This window comes from Pelophylax lessonae (assembly GCF_965119305.1).
Source record: "Pelophylax lessonae genome assembly, chromosome: 8".
Lineage (NCBI taxonomy): Eukaryota > Metazoa > Chordata > Amphibia > Anura > Ranidae > Pelophylax > Pelophylax lessonae.
This window is the reverse complement of record NC_138775.1, coordinates 217,429,953-217,451,048: the sequence shown is the minus strand read 5'-3', so window position 1 is coordinate 217,451,048 and position 21,096 is coordinate 217,429,953. Positions and strand designations below refer to the sequence as shown.

Here is a 21,096-nt window from a genome sequence, read left to right as displayed (position 1 = left end):
AAAGTCCTGCAGCTGTGGAAGAAGTAGAGGGTCTGATGAACCCTTTCGCCAAATTCTCATCCAAGTATTCCTTGAGATGAGAAAGTTCATCCTGTGAAAGAGGATAAACATGACCGAAAGGCAATTTGCTATTAGGGAGTAGATCGATAAAACAATCATAGTCACTATGGGGAGGCAACACTTGAGCATTTTTCTCAAGGAATACTTCAGACAGATCCTGGTAGCATAGTGGTGTAATCTCATCTGACACCACAGACAGGATCTTTCCATATGATGGGAGGTTACACGTGATCTCGCAATAGTGAGAAGGGAAGGTTAGAGTCCGTGTTTTCCAATCAATGGTTGGTTGATGTATGTGTAACCAGGGAAGTCCCAAAATAATGGGAAAATGTGGTGAAGATAGTACATCGAAAGTGGTGGTCTCCCTATGAGACTCGTTAGCAGTGACAAGGAGTGCTTGTGTCTGATTGGTGATTGGACCAGAAGATAACGGAATACCGTTAATGAAACTAACAGAGACAGGTTTAATTTTTTAAATAATAGGTATTTTATTTAAGGTAACAAAATGAGTATCGATATAGTTCCCACAAGATCCTGTGTCGATCATAGCCTTGGTGGTGATCCTAGATTGGTCCCACTGTAATGTCAAATAAATAAAGAGATAGGGATTAGAAAAGGAAGTCGTTAATCCCCCTAGCAAGACATGTGAACACTCACCCTCTTTTTTGGGGGCAAGGGGACAGATGCTTATCAAATGATCCGGGGAGGCGCAGTACATGCAGAGATTTTCGGATCTTCTCCTGGCTCGTTCAGTAGTCGATAAAGGTGGGGGTATCGTTCCTACCTCCATAGGAGTAGGGTCAATGGGCGAAATCCGAGAAGGACTGGACAATGGCATTCCCATCTTCTCAGCCTTTCTTTCTCGCAGTCGCCAGTCAATGTTGATACTGAGTTGGATTAAGGCATCCAAAGTGCCAGGTAAATCCGCTCGGGCGAGCTCGTCTTTTACGGCTTCTGACAACCCGAGTCTGAACTGAGTTCGCAGAGATGTATCATTCCACCCTGAATCAAGGGTCCATCTTTTGAACTCTGCTACAAAGTCTTCAACAGGTCTCCTTCCTTGTTTTAAAGCCCTCAATTGGCTATCAGCAGTACTCTGCCTATTGGGGTCTTCATATAAGCTAGCGAGTTCCGCTAGGAATAAAGGATAGGAGTTGAGAAGAGGATCATCTTTCTCAAAGAGAGAGTCTGCCCAGGCCCGTGGATCACCCGACAAATATGAGATAGTTGTACAGACTTTAATTTGATCAGTAGGGTAAGTACGAAGTTTTAGCAGGAAAAGCAATTGACATGCGTTTTTGAATTCACAAAATTTTTTCCGATCACCTGTAAACACTAGAGGAGGGTTTATTTTAGGTTCACGGGGCTGAGCAGCAGTGAGCTGTGAAAGACGGGCTATCTGCTGTCTCAGAGTCTGATTTTCATTTTTTACTTCAGTAAGAGCAAGTATTAATGCATCTACTTTTTGTGTTAATTGTATCACTTGAGTGGGTAATTCTGCTGAATCCATTTTTTAGGTTCGTTCAATCTGTAACGCTCCTGCGTTTTTGTTCTAGTGTGCTGGATTTGCAGCTGCAGAAACTCCACTCAGTAGTCGTGTAGAGATGTGTTGAATTACCAGATCCAACTCTCCAGACTCATCACTGTGGCCCGGTCTGCTTCAGCATGCAAATATACATACACTCAATAAGATGTTCCTGGAGTGATAGGATGTATACGATAGTATAGAGGTGATGTGCTGAAGGGACAGGTGTGAGCAGTGATAGCAATGATAAGCACTTGATAGTAATGTTCAGGAGAGTAGTAGATGGTAACAGGTAGAATGCAGATAGTTAGTAATCATGTATGGTAACAGGTGGTAGGGGACAGCAGATGGTATATACAGGAGAGACTAACCTAGTGCAAGAATACAGATGGTAGTAGACTCAAGAGCTAGCAATCTATGTAACAGTGCAGATGATAGAATAGTAAGTAACAGTCCTTAGTGTGCAGAAGTAGATAGTGTAAGTTTGTTATGAAGGAATCCCCTGTGGGGTACTTATCACTAGTGAGGCTAGTAAGCAGAAGGGTCCCGTAGTAGAGAGTGATCCGGTAGCGAGATACGGGATCAATAGCGAGGTTTCCGGTCTGTTCCAGGTAAGGGAATTAGCTGGAGGCTCTGGCAGCATAAGACAAGGCTGTTAGCATGCGGTTTGAACGAACAATGTGTGAGAGAAAGCCGGCGATTGAAATAGCCGCTCAGAGCGGCGCTCAGTGATGATGTCATGCGGCTTAAAGGTATATGCGTTCCACCTAACTAAAGAGGTGGGACGCAATATGTAAAGGAAAATGGGCAATAAGGGTACCGAAGGTACCAGAATCTTACAACGGGCGGAGCTCAGTGGTAATAGACTGGAGCCAGGAAGTAAATCACGTGCGTGTCAACCCCTGGAAACAGACACCACTGAGAAACAGGAAAGTCGCTTCAATTAAGATAAGGAGGTGACTCCCATTGAAGTATATGGGACAAGTCGGATCACAGGTCGCCTCAAAGTAGTACAGGACCCTTTTCTGAAGTCGGAGCGACTTCAGTAGTGCCAATTAAGACAGCACTGATTGATTAACATTGCTTTTGTTATGTCAAGCGACCTGGGGCAACACAAGTCGCCTCACAAGTCGTGCTAGTGTGAATGGGCTCTTAGCAAATCTCTTATGGCAAGCAAGTATTAAAAAAGACCTAACTGCTCTCTCCAGCAGATTGTTAAAATGACAGTTTTCAGATGTCTCTGTAAATGACAGAACTGTCTTTTTCACTCTCCCTCCCCCTAGTACTTTTCAGTAAAGGGAAATATCTTTACCTTCATTAGTCATTCTTTAACAAGTTTTCTTCTACTTTTACAGCAAGAATTATAAGTGTTAAAAGCACCAAGACAGAGGACCATTGCACTAACAATGCCAAAGTTAATGCTGTAAAAAAAAAAATATGTATCCAAAAAGAGCAAAGCAATTATAAAACCAACTAAAATATACAGCAAAGATGTAAAGCAATAAACATGTTAAATCATGATATTGTGTATTAACCTCTAAAACAGTTTGTGTGGTTTTAGGATTTCACTAAATTATTTCTTTTATTTAAGGAAAAATTACTGGCATTACTTGGCAAGGAAGATCTTCAGGGACTGCTTGGAAACATACTCCTTCTTACTGGGGTAAAATGTTTTGTTGCTTTGTGACTTAAATATGCATTCTTCATTCTGCTGTATACAGCTAATATTACACTGGGTGAACTGTATAGTGGGATTCAGAAAAGCAGCCAGGAATTGAAGAACACTTTTTTAAAATGAAATTTTCCACCTAACTACTTTACAGCTAAATAAAAACATGTAACCTCTTTATTATGTTGTTTACAGCTGCAAAAATGTAACAGTATAAATACTTAAAACAATGTTCATGTTATTAAATAGCTTTACCACAGTGTGTTAATTATCTTATCTTATCTTTATTATAGAAAGTTGACTTGGTTAGCAGAACATTATGTACCCTGGTAAGTTTGAAATGCATTCCTTAGTAAATACAGCTTTGCATATGCTATCTTTCAAATAGTATTATTTTGAGATTTTGCTTTGGGCTTGGCTAAATCATATATAAAAGTATAATAATTTCTTTAAATGCGGTTTATCTACAGCAACAGTATATGATCAAAGACAAAGTTCACTCTAACAATCATAGCTTCATTGTTAATGAGGGTGAAAAAATAATTATGTCCAACCTTTTTGTTAACTATTACATTCCACTACACCTACACATACCTTCTCTGGTCTAAACCAAATCTTCTCCGTACCTCTGCAGAAATCTCTAAATCTAAGCTGTCAATGATTCTAATTTCTAAAGCTGTGCTATCTACTAATACACAAATATGCTGATCTCCTAAACCAGACCCCTCACAAGGGTTTATTGTCTGTGTCTGCCCTGCTTTAGGTTCATAAAAAGAATACTGCCATGAAAATGACTATAGTGATAACAGCTAAGCGTTAAAGCCTAACTCCAGTTTCTCTCACTTTAAAATAGTTTGTTTGGATCAAGCAGGCCTAAGCAAACCATTGTAAAAATATATCTTAGCATCAAAGAAAAAATAATATTTAGTAAATCAATGTGTAAGCAATTTTCCACCAGCTGCAGTACTACTGTAAGCTTACTTGCAATATAACATGAACATATATAGAAAAATACACAGTGTTTAGGGTTTGGCTGATGAAATATCAGCAATAGCCCATAACTGTGACAGCTTATAATGAATAGATAAAAAGTTCCGTAGTGCTGTGTTTTATAAAGTGCTCGTGCTCTTGTATTTTAAACAAACGGTGCTCTAAAACTGTGTTTTGGCTCAAAACAAGTGCCCCCCATGGATGTACACTCACCCTGAAATTTGACCACCTATCTCTAGTGTGGTCTCTTGCGCTTATTGGGGAAATGTCCCCTGGATGGTTTCTCTGCTAGAAGATCTCACAATGATTACTCCTCAGATATAAAGGGGGAAGACAGATGACAGAGGGAAACCTCATAGCGTAAAACCGTATGATTTATTACAAATAAGAGAAGATAAAATTGTACACTCACATTTTTAGGTGCCTTTATCCTGGCACCCAGTGTATACAACATGGGTATTAGGGTGTCCTGGTAGGCGTATGGGGAGTTCTGTAAATCGCGGCTCAGCACAGTCCTTGGGAGTGACGTAGATGGAAGTGTTGTCGCGATGACGCATTCAAGCCTTTAATGCGTTTCAACCAATCAATGGGTCATCACCAGGAAGCTCTAATCAAACCATTACCTTCACTAACAGATTCACTCGCTGTGTTCCAGCAGCAGTACAGGGACTTCCCATCCCACTCCTGGAACAAAATTTAGTTGGGATGAGTGTTGCTCAGCTCTTCACATGAAGCTTTGTATTTTCTGAATGAACAGAAGGCTTCCTCCAATTGCCAGAGGTGGAGAGGAAGACCAATGATGTCATGATCCCAACCAATCACAGGGAGCTTTGTACTCAGTCAGAAAACACAAAGCAGTGCTCAGCCCAACTCAGCTTTGTTCCAGGAGCTTGATGGGAAGTCCCTGTCCCGCTGCCCAAACACAGCACTGTATACTGCATGAATCTGATGCTACATACAGTTTATACAGGACTTTTAGCTGACCCTTCTATTAGTGAAGGTAAACATTTGTTTGGACCATCCTTATTTAAAGTGACAGAGGGCTAAAGTTTGGCTTTAATATACACAATGACAGCGTTTAATATATAAATTCAGATTAATTTTACATTCATGTTTAACCCCTTTATTGCCAACGACATATGGCATATGTCAGTATCAGCAGGGGGTTTTGTGTGCACAAACATCAAATCTTTTATATGTTACTAAAAGCTTGGCTAATATATTGCATTTGTGTGCACTAAAATTAAATTGGGTTGCAAAGGTTAATTTTTTTCCTAAAATAAAAAAGTTGTTACTGTATACTTACCTTCTCTGTGCAAGCCAGAGCAGCCAAAACCTCCTCTTCTGGGACCCCCCACCCCGCCGGTGCTCTCGGCAACTAGCTATGTTGTGTACATCTATAGATACACAGAACAGTTTGGCCCGCTCCCCGCTCCACCCTCATAGGGGTTCCGTTGCTACCTCTGAGTCCTGTGAGGAGAGAGAGCAGTGCTGGATCAAGATAAGACTCAGGTAAGTATTTAGAGAGGGCTGGGGGGGAGATGATCATGAACAGATTTTTACCTCAATGCAGAGAATTCATTAAGGTAGATAAATCTTTAGCCTTTACAACCACTTTAACTTTAGTGTATTTTTACAGATAATTTGCATTTGATAAACCTTTGTGCTAATATTGTGTGAAATAAAATTTTGAAACTACCACTATTTTATTCTCCAGGGTCTCTGTTTATAGAAAATATATACTCTTTGTGGGTTTTAACTATTCTTCAGGCCTAAAATGATTTGAATGTGTGCAAAAAATTGCAAAACCAGCTCTGGCCTTGGATTAAATGAAACAAACCTGATGCCTTCTAAAATACAAAGTTGTTTTTTTTTAGCTCCTGCAGATTTAATTCAGATTAGGCAAAATAAAACCCCTTGTGAAACAGTTGCTATTCCCACAGAGGAGGAAAAAAAGTCTTTCTTGATGCACCAAGGGCAGTTGGATCAAATCCCTGGACCAAAATACTGTTCTACTGGCCTTAGATTTATGACTTTAGTAGTTGCAAGAATATCATTCATCCCTTTTTTAAATTCCATTTTCCATGTCATTATAAATCATGCAGTAAAGCATTCCACAGCTTACACCCTTACTGTAAAGAAATTCTTTCTAAACTGATGATAAAATCTCCTTTCCTTCATACACAGAAGATGTCCCCTTGTACTTTCTACAGTCATTATTATACAAAGGCCTTTGACATATTTAAATGTTTTAAATAAATTACTTCTAACATTTTTTTTTTTTTTTTCAAATCCAAAGATACTCAAGTTTCCAATCTTTTACTGTAAGATTTTCCATGCCTCTTAGAGTTTTCTCACACGGGTGGCCAGGGGCAGTCAAAACAGACGGTTGAACTGTGTTTTAACCACTCCCCCGGCCACCTTCCTAAATTCTAACATTACAGTCAAATGGGGGCTGTACACATGTCATGGCTGTGGCAATTTTAACTCCACCTTTGACACTACCTTTGATATTCTCCTATTTAGGTCAATGTGAGCCCTTTGCAGACGTGGGCCCAATGCTTGATTTGTAGTTGCTGTGCATTTTGTAATACAAAAATCTCCCTTTATATTAAAAAAAAACAGACAGACATTCAGGAGGTAGCAGGATTGCCTGCCAGTCACTGCTATACCACTCTCTCTAAAAAGTGATCCACTGCAGATTGCTTTTCAGAGCGAAGTATGCACTGCCACCAGTATGAAAGACCCCTTATGTGTTTTGTTGCCTGCCTCTGTATTCAAAGGTTCATGGTTCAAGTTTATCAAACAATAGTATCTAGTATTATGAACTCAAGTGGTATTAAATGCAAAATAAATAATTTATTGTATTGCAGCTTATCAATTCATAAATGTCATGGCTGCATTGGATTTATTTCCTTTATATTCATCAGGTGATCCTGCCAGTAAGTCTGTTGCTTTTCAATAGAACAAGCTGTCCTGCAGATGTAGCAGTTAGAGGGTTGAGACAAACCATTTAACACTGACAGGGGTGCATACAATGATCACTTTTTATTTATTTATGTAGAACTTTTATCCCAAAGGAAAAAAAAAAAAAAAAAAAAAGAGTCTGCTGTAACTGTGTATATTTTAACAGTCCATATATTGCAACCCTGACATAAAGCAATATGGTTCCTTACTTTATATATATTTTTTTCTTTCCCAAGCTTAACCCTGGTTTTCCAATTCTACCTTCACTAGTGTGATTTTAGGCTGGGAACAACTGACTGCATTAATATCCATGTGGTAAGTTTATTATTATATTTATTTTCTTTAATACATCTACCAGGATTTCACTTCAAGAAAATAAAAGAAATGGACTTATAATAAAATCAGACATTTCATCTTAAGGGAACCTATGAGGTCAGAAATACGGGGATTGCCACTGCTGGCTTGGTATTTAAGCTGCAGGCTCCAGGGCAGTTATCCTGAGTCTCTACCCATTGAATTGCTATCCTTGGGCACACAAGCAGGAACTGAGTTTTGTCTTTTAAAAATACACTGGTTACAAGTTTGTTCAAATTTGGGACTACTTTAGAGCCTGTCCCTTTAAACCCATATCAGCAATGACCGTTTCTATACTATTATCCTTACAGACAAAATTATATTTTACATTAGATATTTTATATTAGGATGGCACGATCATCTAATTGCTCCCCCAAACTGTACAAAAAATAAAAGTATTTTCTAAAGAGAAACTGTCCCCAAATCCATTCAGGACACAGTGACAATGTCTGTGCAAAGGGACTTCCCCGACACACGGATACTCACCTTCCCTCCCTCTCCACTTCTTCCTCCATCACAGCCGGCTCCAGAATCCTCCATGTCAAACACTAGGGGGAGCAGTGACATCACTCCCTCTGTAATGATTCATTGCTTAGACCCAAGCACTGTCACTTGGTAGAAGGTCACAATCTCCCTCATACCAGGGGGTATTTTCACTGGCTGTTGCAGATCTAGTGGCCAGTAACAAGAATTTTATTGCAGACATACTGGGGGAAATTTACTAAAACTGGGGTACACATAATCTGGTGCAGCTGTGTATAGGAACCAATCAGCTTCTAATTTCAGCGTGTTCAATGAATGGGTAACTCCACTTTTGTCTGAAAAAAATAACATATAAAATAAATAATAATATAGCATATACAGTTGTGACACAAGTCATATTGTAATTGAATGCTATTAAAAATGACCTTTCCTTTTCAAACTGACGCACTGAAATTTTCTGTAAAATTCAATGCAATATGGCTACCTGGAGGCATTCTGTGCACAGATGGTGTACACAACGCTCCCCCAGAAATGTAATTTCCTGCTTGTGTGATTGGCTTACTGATTTTCCCAGAAGTCTGCACTAAGACACAACTTAGATTTTATGTATCCCCTGCAACAAATATGTCATTTTTGGTGTAATACTCTAAAAGGGAAATCACATTTAAAGGGATGCGGACCCTTCAGCCCTCATCATTAGAGCCCTGCATGTGCAGCAGCTGATTGATAATTATAAAACCACTCCCATACAGATTCACTGTGTACATGGACACAGACAAACAAACAGCAGTTTCCTCAAAAGAACAAAAGGTAGAAATCTGCAACATTTTTTTTTTTTTTTTTTTAAACCCCTGCAAGGTACATAGATCACCCAGAGGGGAATGCTTTTTCCTCAACAAACTTTGAGAATAAAACCTAGAAGCTGAGAATAAAACCTAGAAGCTGAGAATAAAATCTAGAAGCTGATTGGTTACTATGCACAGCTGCACCAGATTCTGTGTATAGCAGTTTTAGTAAATCTCCCCCACTATGTCTCTTCTACTATAAAACATTCTTACCTGCCTGTTCACAAACTTCCTATGAATGCACAGCTCAGTGTACTTCCTCAGCATTCCTCAGTACTGAAATGAATTCATTCCTGTGCATATGTGTGGGAGTTACATCATCCTGGCCCAGCCAATCAAAGTATTTATAGATGATAAACCTTGTAGAAGACCAGGTGAAGATGTCAGCGCCGGTGAGGGAGTTCCTGGACAACATTGGGGCAGAGGTAAGTATCGCAGGCATAAGTTTTACTTTAACAAAGATTCCAATATCAAAATATGACAAGGTTTGAAACTTTATTTGAATGAATTCTTACCCTCAGATTCCATCAATAAATGTGAAATGTTATTGGTATTTGTATGCAGTTAGCAACGCATTATCTTTGTGCAAACAACCTTTTATTGAAAGTGACACCTTTAGGTGCATGACTTTGATGTCTGAGTTACTATTAATGACCTATACTGTGAATTTCTGGTATTTCTCCCAGCCAGCTGAGTTCCAGTCTGACACTAGCATTTGCTCTCTCCAGCCAGTATTCTCATGCACAGTATACCACCAAGGGCTGTCATGAACTGGTTGTTTTACTGCTAAAAGTAGACATCATATTTTTTAACTTATTGCATTAAAAGTAGCAACTATTCATGCAAAAATAGTTGTTCCTCTATCATTGCTTGCTGTATTAGAGCCCGTTGCTGACACTTTGCATGAGAACTCAGTGTATTTGAAACAGCAGTGATTGACAAAAAGGGTTCTTTATTTCTGCAAACTTTGGGGTTGATTTACTAAAACTGGAGAGTGCAAAATCTGGTGCAGCTCTGCATAGAAACCAATCAGCTTCCATTTCTTTCAAAGCCTAAGGTGTACGTTTAGTAAACTGAGATAAGCCGAGATCTGGATGATCACAGCTTGTCTCAGAGCATTGCCGGTTTAAATTACTGAGAAGAGTAGTGGAGAACATAGTCTTCTCTTCTCATCTCAGTACACAAACAGCTTGCATTCACTGCAATAGAAAAGGCCAGTTTAGAAACACATGATGTCACCTAATCACTGTGCTTCTCTTTGAAGATCTCCTCTTCCTACTTCTCCAGCTCAGAGGTGGAGATAGCAGGAAGAAATAGGAGATCTCTGCTGTGAATGTCCTCGTGCCCAAAAGTGAAAGTAAAAACTCTCCCTACTGCAGTGAAATATACATCAACAGCAGGTTAGAAACACATTAACTATACAATCACATATATATCTGTGTGTGTATATATATATATATATATATATATATATATATATACTGTATGTACTGGTGTGTATGTATGTATATATATATATATTTTTTTTTTATTTCAGGTACTTATATAGCACAGTCAATTTACGCAGCGCTTTACATATACATTGCACATTCACATCAGTCCCTGCCCTCAAGGAGCTTACAATCTAAGGTCCCTAATGCCTCGTACACATGTACCGATCGGCCGTCTTTTGTCCAGGGCTGTCCTGTCCGCTGAAAACTGCAAAAGACTGCACATGAATTTTGTCAGCCAACAACAGCCAACTGCAGAAGTGATGTCATGTGATGAATAACTTTCCGTGTGTTTTTTCTTTTCTGAGCATGGCCAGTCTTGCTAATCTGCTGTTTGTCGGCCGAATTCTGTACTGACTGGCGAACAATCGGCCGTTCTGGTGTTGGCCAACAAAAATTTTAATGCCTGCACGACAGATTCTGTTCGGCCGAAAATGCGCTGTCGGCTGTCGAAAGCATCATACTAACAAGCATACAATCGGCCGATCGGTCGTCGGCCGAATATTTACGGCCGACGATCGGTACGTGTGTACGAGGCATCACTCGCATACATACACAGCAGGGCCAATTTTTTATACAGGATCCAATTAACCTACCAGCATGTCTTTGGAGTGTGGGAGGAAACCAATCTGTCACGATTCAACCACGCCCACGGCGACTAGCTAAACGAGACGTGATGAATCGTGACTGGGCAGTATAAGGGGATAACGGAAATAAAGAAAATTCCTACTAAAGGCTCGTACACACGTACCGATTGTCGCAGAAAAGATTCGGCAGACGACCGATCGGCCAAATGTAGGCTTGTTAGTATGATGCTTCCGACAGCCGACAGCGCACTTTCGGCCGAACAGAATCTGTCGTGCAAGCATTAAAATGTTTGTATGCCGACACCAGAACGGCCGATTGTTCGCGAGTCAGTACAGAATTCGGCCGACAGACAGCAGATTTGCAAGACTGGGCATGCTCATAAAAGAAAAAACACAGGGAAAGTTAACCATCACATGACATCACTTCTGCAGTCGGCGGACAAAATTTGTGTGCAGTCTTTTGCACTTTTCAGCGGGCATGACAGCCCGGGGACAAAAGACGGCCGATCGTTCGGCCGACGATCGGTACGTGTGTACGGGGCTTAAGTAATTAGATTGGTTGCAATACTTTCACAGCCTGCACTGCCTTCGGTCACCACTAGAGGGAGACTCCAGTCCAATCCAGCTGGCTGACCACACACAGGCAGATACAAATCTTACATACAATCTGATGCACTCTAAGGGTTGGGGAGCAGTCTAGCAATTACCACACACTACTAGGATTCCTCCAGCTATCCTACAAGCCAGAACCCCTGTGTTGATCACTCTTCCCACTGTCCCCACACCCACACACCACAAACGATAGCCTGTGGTCTGGTGTACAATCTGCATGCAATCTGCCAACACACAGTGCAATTGCATACAGATTGGCATGTATGTATGTACTGTATGTATGTGTATATATATATATATATATATATATATATATATATATATATATATATATATATATGTGTGTGTGTGTGTATGTGTATATATATATATATTTATATACTGTATGTATATATACCGTGCATGTGTGTGTGTGTGTGTATATATATGTTTTCATGTGTCAGAACATGTCATTACGAGTTCTTTTAAACTTTAGTTTCACTTTTTAAACTTAGCAGTGCCTGTAATCTCACAAAATCTCGCGAGATTACAGGCACTCCTCCCAGTTATACAGAGATCACGGCAGTTCTCAGAGAAAAAACTTCTCCTCTGATCACCCTGTGAGAAGTGAAGTTCTCCGCCTTCTAAACTGGGTGCCAGAGGAGATATTTTTTCTCTGAGAACTGCCGAGAAGTGAACTGAGAGAAAACTTCTCAGTTTACTAAACGTACACCTAATTGAACAAGCTGAAGTTAGAAGCTGATTGGCTGCACCAGATTCTGTACTCTCCAGTTTTAGTAAATCAACCCCCATGTGACTGGTTTATGTCCAAGTTCTGAGAATTTCTTTAAAACACTTTGCAGTAAAATTTGCACTCATTGTTCTGCTAGAGTTTGTGAGAGTTAGTGGCAGCAATAGTGGTGAGAAGACTGCATAAGCAGCACATGGTAGCTCTTGCCTCCTATTTCCAAATATTTGAATAGTCTCATACTACCACAATAGTCTTTTTTATTGAGTACATCACACATTTGTGCTTGCAGTAGCAGGGAAGCCACCAGACTATGACATTGTGACATCAGGCCAGGGAAGTTTCCAAAGGAAAAGACATTTGAAACCAGAAAGCAAAAAATCCTTCATTCTTCCTCTGGGTGATGCCAGTGTCGCAGGCATTTGGATTTGTGCTGGATTTGGGTGGGAGGATTGCACCTGAGCGAACAGGTTAAATCAGATTTGGTTTCTAATCAGGGTGGCACAAAATATGAGAAAATGAATAATGCCTGGGAAATGCCTCATTATATGGAGGAGGAAGAGGAGACATCTGGGGGTAAAAGGAAGAGAAGCGTGTACAGCATTTTACATGATAAAAGAAAGGAACGGGAGGCAGAAAGGCGTTGGTAAATTCATAGGATAGAGAAAGTGACACAAATCTCATGAGTGAGTGGTGGTCAGAATAGGAGAACCACAGCAAGGGATGAGTAGAGCAGAGATGGAGGATGGAGGAGGACACTAAATATTAATGATTTTCTTCTTGGATCCCATTAGTGATTCCATTGACCATAAATATATTTCAGTTTCCTGTCTTTTATAAGCTCCGGTACACAATACATGAGACACATTACACTTGTGGTAACCAATAAAAATGCATAGACTTCATTGCCTCCATAGACAATGACCCCATCACTTACTAGGTCTGAGGGCTGGAGAACTGGGCTAAATTGTCGGTTCAATACATTAATGTACAGCCTCCACTGTCTTTTCTGAAAAGGTATTTATTGCAAAGGAATCATAACATAATAATGCACCAAGTTTTGGGAGAGTGGAGATGAAAAGGGATTTTGATTCAAAATTCATGAATTGCCAGAGGAGCAAATATTTGAATATTATCTCATATGAAAAGATGCAGTGTTATAGGACTAAGAGGTTCGTTCTTATTATACATATTACTGTTTATTGTTACCTCCACTTTTAAATGCATTGAATTTAATCTAATTACTAGAGTTGAGCGGACACCTGGATATCCGTGTTCGGCGGGTTCGGCCGAACTTGAAAAAAAAGTCCGGGTCCGTGTCCCGGACTTTTTCCGAACTTTACCCGGACACCGAACCCCATTGAAGTCAATGGGGACCCGAACTTTTAGGCACTAAAATGGCTCTAAAACACCAATGGAAAGGGCTAGAGTGCTGCAAATGGCAGCAAAATGTAGTTAAGAGCATGGCAAGTGCTCTTAAAAAAATTCCCCTTTAAATTAATTTTTTAATTGCAGATTAGAACAGCAGTCTGTAGTGAAATATAGCTGAATGCTGCACACAACAGACTGATAAAAATATATTTTTTCTCCCTCCTCCTCCTCAGTAGGCTCAAGTGAGGGCAAAAAGATTGTTCACTGCACCACCCCCCACACAGCAAAGTCGATGTAGACTGTCCCTGCCTAATCTCCAGCCTGGCCCTAATATGCTCAATAAGATCGTTCACTGCACCACCCCCCACACAGCAAAATCGATGTAGACTGACCCTGCCTAATCTCCAGCCTGGCCCTAAAATGCTCTAATAACTTTCCCTGCCTGCACTCCGACCTGTCCCTGCATTCTTTTCAGACACAATTTTTCACAGAATCACTGTCTGTCCCTAATCAGCAGCCAGCACGTATGATGTGTGCTCTGTCCCTAAACTACAGCAGAATGACGTGGCGCGCTGGGGCTCTCGAACTTATAAAGTGGTCACATGCTTCAGATGGCCAATCACAGCTACTAATACATTAGTAGGCATGGCTGTGATGGCGCACACCAGTTAAACGCTTGTTGATTGGCTGTTGAAAGCCCGCCATTAAAAGCGCGCCATTACATACAAAACAGGAAATAAAATGACCGAACACGGATTTTAAACCCGAACATACAGCAAAGTTTTCGGGTCCGTGTTTGGGTAACAAAAATCCAATTATTCAGTACGAACACGAATAATACAGTCCGTGTTCGCTCAACACTACTAATTACTGATCAAAACACTTCCCAGAGGCACATTTCTAAATCTATATACTCTTGTCATGTGTTTTTGTACAGATAAGAGATACACACAAAATATTCTTAATGCTGCAGCACTGAATGCATTGTATTTAGCTGTTTATTGACATGGCTAATTTTAATTTATTTTCTAGGTGCATTTTGAACTTCAAACGTAGCAAATAGGACAGCATGAATGAAAAGTACAAAAAAAAATATATATAAAATAAAATCAATTCTTTTTTTCTGATTTTCTTACATTTCCATGTGCCACAAAACTCTTACTTTGTTCTCCAATCAATAAACTTTATTCAAATCAATGAATTGTGTGCAGCTGTGTTATTTTTACTAGAATATTTAAAATATGATGTGTAAAGTGTACAGTTTATTTTTTGGGAAGGATAACTTCTGGAGCTTTCAGTATAAGGTACTATAACTCGAACATGATACCTGATGTAATTTAAAGGACCTTGATTTTAAATTGAAAAATGAAAATTTTGCCTAACATCTCTCACAGCGTTTACCCTTAGCAGTCATAAATAAATAGGTTAGCAGTATATCACTTCTTTATGTAAGGAGATTTCAAATGCACATTATATGATGTCACAAACCAATAAAATAAATAATGTGTAGCGCTAATATTAGTGATGTAAAACAATAAAAAAAGACTTGGGGTGTGGTGAACGGTGACACAAGTCCAAAAATTCCCACAATAATTAATCAAATAACTGTGAGTGATCAGGAATGTCCAAATGAATATAAATGAGTGATAAAAGTAATAAATCCTCCGACGAAGTTATAATGGTGAAGTCCAAAGGTGAAACCTCATAACAATTATAAGTGACACAACATAAAAGGAACCACAAGTCCCAGCAGATGTTGAAGTTCAGGAGACCCAGTGTGAATAGAAGAAAAAAATCACCCATGGAATGAAAAACATATGGGTGGGCGCTTACCAAAAGGCTGTGGCCACAAGCACTAAAGACACAGCTGATGTAGTGTAGAAAAACTTTGTCCTACTCCCATAAATTTAGGGCGGAAGCACAGCATAACATGCAGAGAGGAATAAAAGGGTGGACATGATGTCACTAATACCAAAACCTCCACACGAATTTAGCAAATTGAACTGTGACCAGAATTACCTAGCAAATTGAATATGTAATTGGCAAACATGGGCACAGAAAAATATTATTGCCACTAGTGTCCCTACCAAAAATAAGGAGAATAAGGAGAAACCATCATATATGGAAAATATATATAGATCAATAAAAATGTGTTGAGCACTCCACCTAGTGGTGGAAAAATATATATAAAATTATGTGTACATAATGCAGCAATCCCACCAAGATGTACATATGATACAAATTGTCCCTTCATAAATGTAAATGCAGAACATCACAATAATAAAACAATAAAAATACCCTAAAAACAGAAAAAAACACATAGGCTATAATAATAGTCCATATGTTACATCACATCTAAAATATAAAGGTATAATCCTATTTGAGAAGAAATTAACTGATATCCATAAAAACATTGATATAAATGTATTACAACAACCCCACTGCTTGCACATATAGCGTGTAACGTCAATATATGTATACGTCACATTGCATAATAAGCACTATCAAGAAAGGGAAAAAAGGAAAAAAACGCCCCCTCATTTCTACTTGCTTATATGTAAGTGCAACTTTTAAATAAACAATCATTTTAGTTTTATGCAGTATTACACTATGTGCCTCTTATCTCCTTTTTGATGCTGAGTTTGCCATCATTATTATTGTATACATTATGATGACTGACCAACGGTGACACTACATCAGCTGTGTCTTTATTGCTTGTGGCCACAGCCTTTTAGTAAGCGCCCACCCATATGTTTTTCATTCCATGGGTGATTTTTTTTTTCTATTCACACTGGGAAGAGGTCTCCTGAACTTCAACATCTACTGGGACTTGTGGTTCCTTTTATGTTGTGTCACTTATAATTGTTAAGAGGTTTCACCTTTGGACTTCACCATTATAACTTTGTTGGAGGATTTATTACTTTTATGACTCATTTATATTCATTTGGACATTCCTGATCACTCACAGTTATTTGATTAATTATTGTGGGAATTTTTGGACTTGTGTCACCGTTCACACCCTGAGTCTTTTTTTATTGTTTTACAACAGTAATATTAGCGCTACACATTATTTAATTTATTGGTTTGTGATTTTGTTTTAGATCAGTGTATGCGGCTTTGTTTGCACTTTTAATCTCACTTTCACTTAGCGCAGAAAATCCCTAGATTTTTGTTCATGAACATTATATGATGTGTCCTTACAATAATTTTCCATAGTCAGGTTTAGATAACTATAGATGACCACAGATAACATACTATATTGGTACCAAGCACAGTTTGAACATTGCTGCTTGGTCTCTATAGTAACTGGACACAGAAGAAGAGCATCCTTGGCCTTGGCCTTCAACACTCTTCCAATGTAACCCTTGCTGTTTAGTGCAGTGCACATTGTTGGACTTGGCCTGTTGAAAGGCCTCAGAAATATCTGCCATTGCTCCCATCTAAGCATCTAAGCCCATAATAAATTAATAAGGGGGGGGAGTACCACGCTTCAAGGGTGTTATATGCGGTATCGTGGCTTAGTAATAAATGTCAATACATTTTAAAAGATGTGAAAAAATAAATTTTAACTTAATGTGTATCTAATAAAACTATGTGCCAAATATATCATGATCATATAAAATCTTCCACAATATATATATAGATGAGTATGTAGATATAAATTATCAATAAATAATAAAGTGATTGTAGTGATCTTTGTGCATAAAACAGTGTATCCAGTTAAATCCGTATATATATATATATATATACACAAATTGTGTAGAATCTTCTAGATTACAATAAATAAATACGTATATACCGTATATTGATCAATAATAGAATAAAATTGATGATATAATATTCTAATGATAATTCATAAATTCTGATCAATAATAGAGTGCTTATGGTGATAATATATTATTCAAAACATTTTCAAGTGATATAAATCAATACTGATAATAAAGTGCTTATAGTGATATTTAATTATTTAAAATTATATTCAAGTGATGTTCGTGAAACATAAAAGTGCTCTGTGCCAATTATTAAAGTGTCCCAATATTTTCTCCACTGTAAATCAATCAAATGAATCAATAAAAAATTAAATAAACATAAAATCCAGATATTGTGTTCAAGTGTCCAAATAAAAATATTCCTCTTCTGTGGATTAAAAGGTACTTCCTTCCACCTATACACCTTGTGAGACCAGGGGATCTTCCGTGCTCAACACTTCTAAGTGTGCTAACCGCTCACCTTAATGCTATTAGCAATGCGCCTTTAAATCTAGTATTAGATCTGATCTTTTATCCTCTCCTCTCCTTGGCTCATTGGATCAAATGTGGGGGGATGTGCTGGTGCGTTCCTTCTCTCCAGGATCTGGCTCAAGCTAATGACCCGGTCCCTCCTCGTATCTCAAAGTAAGAGGGCCGACATTGTGTAGTATTTTCAAAGATTTTAATAATAACAATTAAGTAGCAACTTACAGTTTAAAAATGCTGTAGTCGGCTTGTAAGCCACGGGACTTCTCCTCTGTGTCCCGTAACGTCACTTCCGCGGTGCTCGGTCTGCCCTACGCGTTACGTCACGCTATCACGTGACTTCTTCAGATCCCTTACAAGCCGACTACAGCATTTTTAAACTGTAAGTTGTTACTTAATTGTTATTATTAAAATCTTTGAAAATACTACACAATGTCGTTCCTTATGTTTAATCCTATGCTCATCACATTAGGGATGGACACTCCATTGCACGAGTCTCATTTAAAGTCCCATTTCCCTTTTGTTCCCTCTGTCTTTTGTCCCCTTCCTTCCCCATTTTTCCTCTAATCCCAATATTACTACTAAGCCACGATACCGCATATAACACCCTTGAAGCCCGGTACTCCCCCCCTTATTAATTTCTTGTTACTGTATGGTCAGCAGTAACAGTACAAGCAGCATCAAGGGTATACATATACTACTTAGATATCCCTCAAGACAGCGCAAGAATCACACCCATATAAACATAAGCCCATAATAACTCACTATTGACTACAAAACTGATTCTTGTACAACCCATGCAGAACACAACTGTGTATGTATGTATATATATATATATATATATATATATATATATATATATAGCAGTTTTTCCAGGCATTGGGCCTGATGTGGGTATGCCATTGTTACCGGTGACACCTTCAGCCCATTTAAGCGCTGAATACCCAAGTGTGAGATTTGAGACAATAACCATTTCGGCATCTTTGGTTTGTTTTGTTTATTTGATAATGGAGATGGGAGAAGAGAATGAGTGGGATACTCCTCTGGCTCAACTAGGTACAACTGGGACACTCTGCAGAAAAATGCCTGTTAGCGCTGTCTTGACGCCAGCTGGATGCCGACCAACGCTCACTGACGCTTGAAAAACGCTGTTCCACTGAACTGTGCTAGGACTTGACTAATAAACCCTCAGGTTAACACAAAAAAACTTGGACTGTAGTGAAGCTTGACCCTTGACACTCTGTTTAGCTCAAAAGTCCTGTGAACAGCTCCCTCCAGCCCTTCACTGACTGAGGTAGCTCCTTGTAACTGCTTGTACTGCTGCAACTCTTAACACTGTACACTGCACACTGCACACTAAACGCTGCACACTTAACTCTTCAGGGCCCAGTTGCTGGTGCCACCTTTACACTTCAGGGTCCTCTCACTAGGCACCCCCTCAGACATTTCAGGGTCCTCTCACTAGGCACCTCCTCTGACACTTCAGGGTCCTCTCACTAGGCACCCCCTCTGACACTTCAGGGTCCTCTCACTGGCACCCCCTTTACAGCTAGCTAGCTCCTGGATCCCTTGGACCTTCACCGGAGCAGTCCCCTCTCAGCTAGGCAGACCCCAGGGGAAGTTCACAGTACTCACAAACTTGGAATGCTTTCCTGGAACTGGGCCCCCTCAACTCCGCTGGTCCTCGGCACACCGGATCCTCTCTGCAGCTCAGCTCTCTCTATATTCTCAGGCAAACCACCCGAGACACCGATCCTTCTGACAGGAGGAGAGACAGCCGTACTCTCGCTCCTAGGACTCTGCTTCCCGCCAAAGACGCTGCATCATGCGTCCCCCTTAAACTTATACCCACTCCCAGAATCCTCTGCGGCAGAATCTGCCTTCTGGGGTAGATACAGACCTAAATGTGCCACTGATTGTTTTCTCCACTGCCCAATGAGAATCCTCTCATGGAGACAGTGGGGAGGCTCCCCCCTCAGCAGCCACACCTGGAAGACATGACAGCCCAGCTGAAAATCATGGCACTGCTGTTAGGCAGCCAAGGCCCACTATACTTTGCCTAGCACCTACTATATATATATATATATATATATATATATATATATATATATATATATATCATGTAATATATATATATACACATGCACAGTATCTCACAAAAGTGAGTACACCCCCCCCATTTTTGTAAATATTTTATTATATCTTTTCATGTGACAACACTGAAGAAATGACACTTTGCTACAATGTAAAGTAGTAAGTGTACATCTTGTAATTTTCTGTCCCCTCAAATTAACTCACCACACAGCCATTAATGTCTAAACTGCTGGCAACAAAAGTGAGTACACCCCTAAGTTATAATGTTCAAACTGGGCCCAATTAGCAATTTTCCCTCCCTGGTGTCATGTATCTTGGTGTGAATGGGGAGCAGGTGTTTTAAATTTGATGTTATCACTCTCATACTGTTCACTGGAAGTTCAACATGACACCTCATGGCAAAGAACTCTGAGGATCTGAAAAAAAAGAATTGTTGCTCTACATAAATATGGCCTAGGCTATAATAAGATTGCCAAGACCCTGAAACTGAGCTGCAACATGGTGGCCAAGACCATACAGCGGTTTAACAGTACAGGTTCCCCTTTAACAGGCCTCGCCATGCTAGACCAAAGCAGTTGAGTGCACATGCTCAGCGTCATATCCAGAGGTTGTCTTTGGGAAATCAAGTATGAGTGCTCCCAGCATTGCTAAAGAGGTTGAAGGGGTGGGGGGTCAGCCTGTCAGTGCTCAGACCATACACTGCATCCAATCGGTCTGCATTGCTGTCATCCCAGAAGGAAGCCTCTTCTAATGATGATGCACAAGAAAGCCCGCAAACAGTTTGCTGAAGACAAGCAGACTAAAGACATGCATTACTGGAAACATGTCCTGTGTCTGATAAAACCAAGATAAACTCCAGTGGCAGCCTGTGAAGCTCTGGTGAACTCTATGCCCAAGAGGGTTAAGGCAGTGCTGGAAGATAAAGGTGGCCACACAAATTATTGACACTTTGGGCCCAAATTGGACATGTTTACTTAGGGATGTTCTCACTTTTGTTGCCAGCGGTTTAGACATTAATGGCTGTGTGTTGAGTTTTTTTGAGAGGACAGCAAATTTACACTTTTATACAAGCTGTACACTCACTACT

General features: G+C 39.7%; 1 protein-coding gene and 1 long non-coding RNA gene across 2 annotated transcripts in view; one reads left to right on the top strand and one right to left on the bottom strand.

Moving 5' to 3' along the window:
* LOC309561597 overlaps positions 1-4,635 on the bottom strand; it is a 971,235-nt gene extending 966,600 nt beyond the window's left edge. Inside the window, exon 1 of the long non-coding RNA XR_014225586.1 lies at positions 4,597-4,635. This is a non-coding gene — a long non-coding RNA (uncharacterized lncRNA). The remainder of the gene's footprint in view (positions 1-4,596) is intronic.
* Positions 1-21,096, top strand: part of LOC309562231 (uncharacterized protein) — a gene marked incomplete at its 3' end in the record, with an annotated part of 1,785,816 nt that overhangs the window by 1,594,039 nt on the left and 170,681 nt on the right. The window lies entirely within an intron of this gene.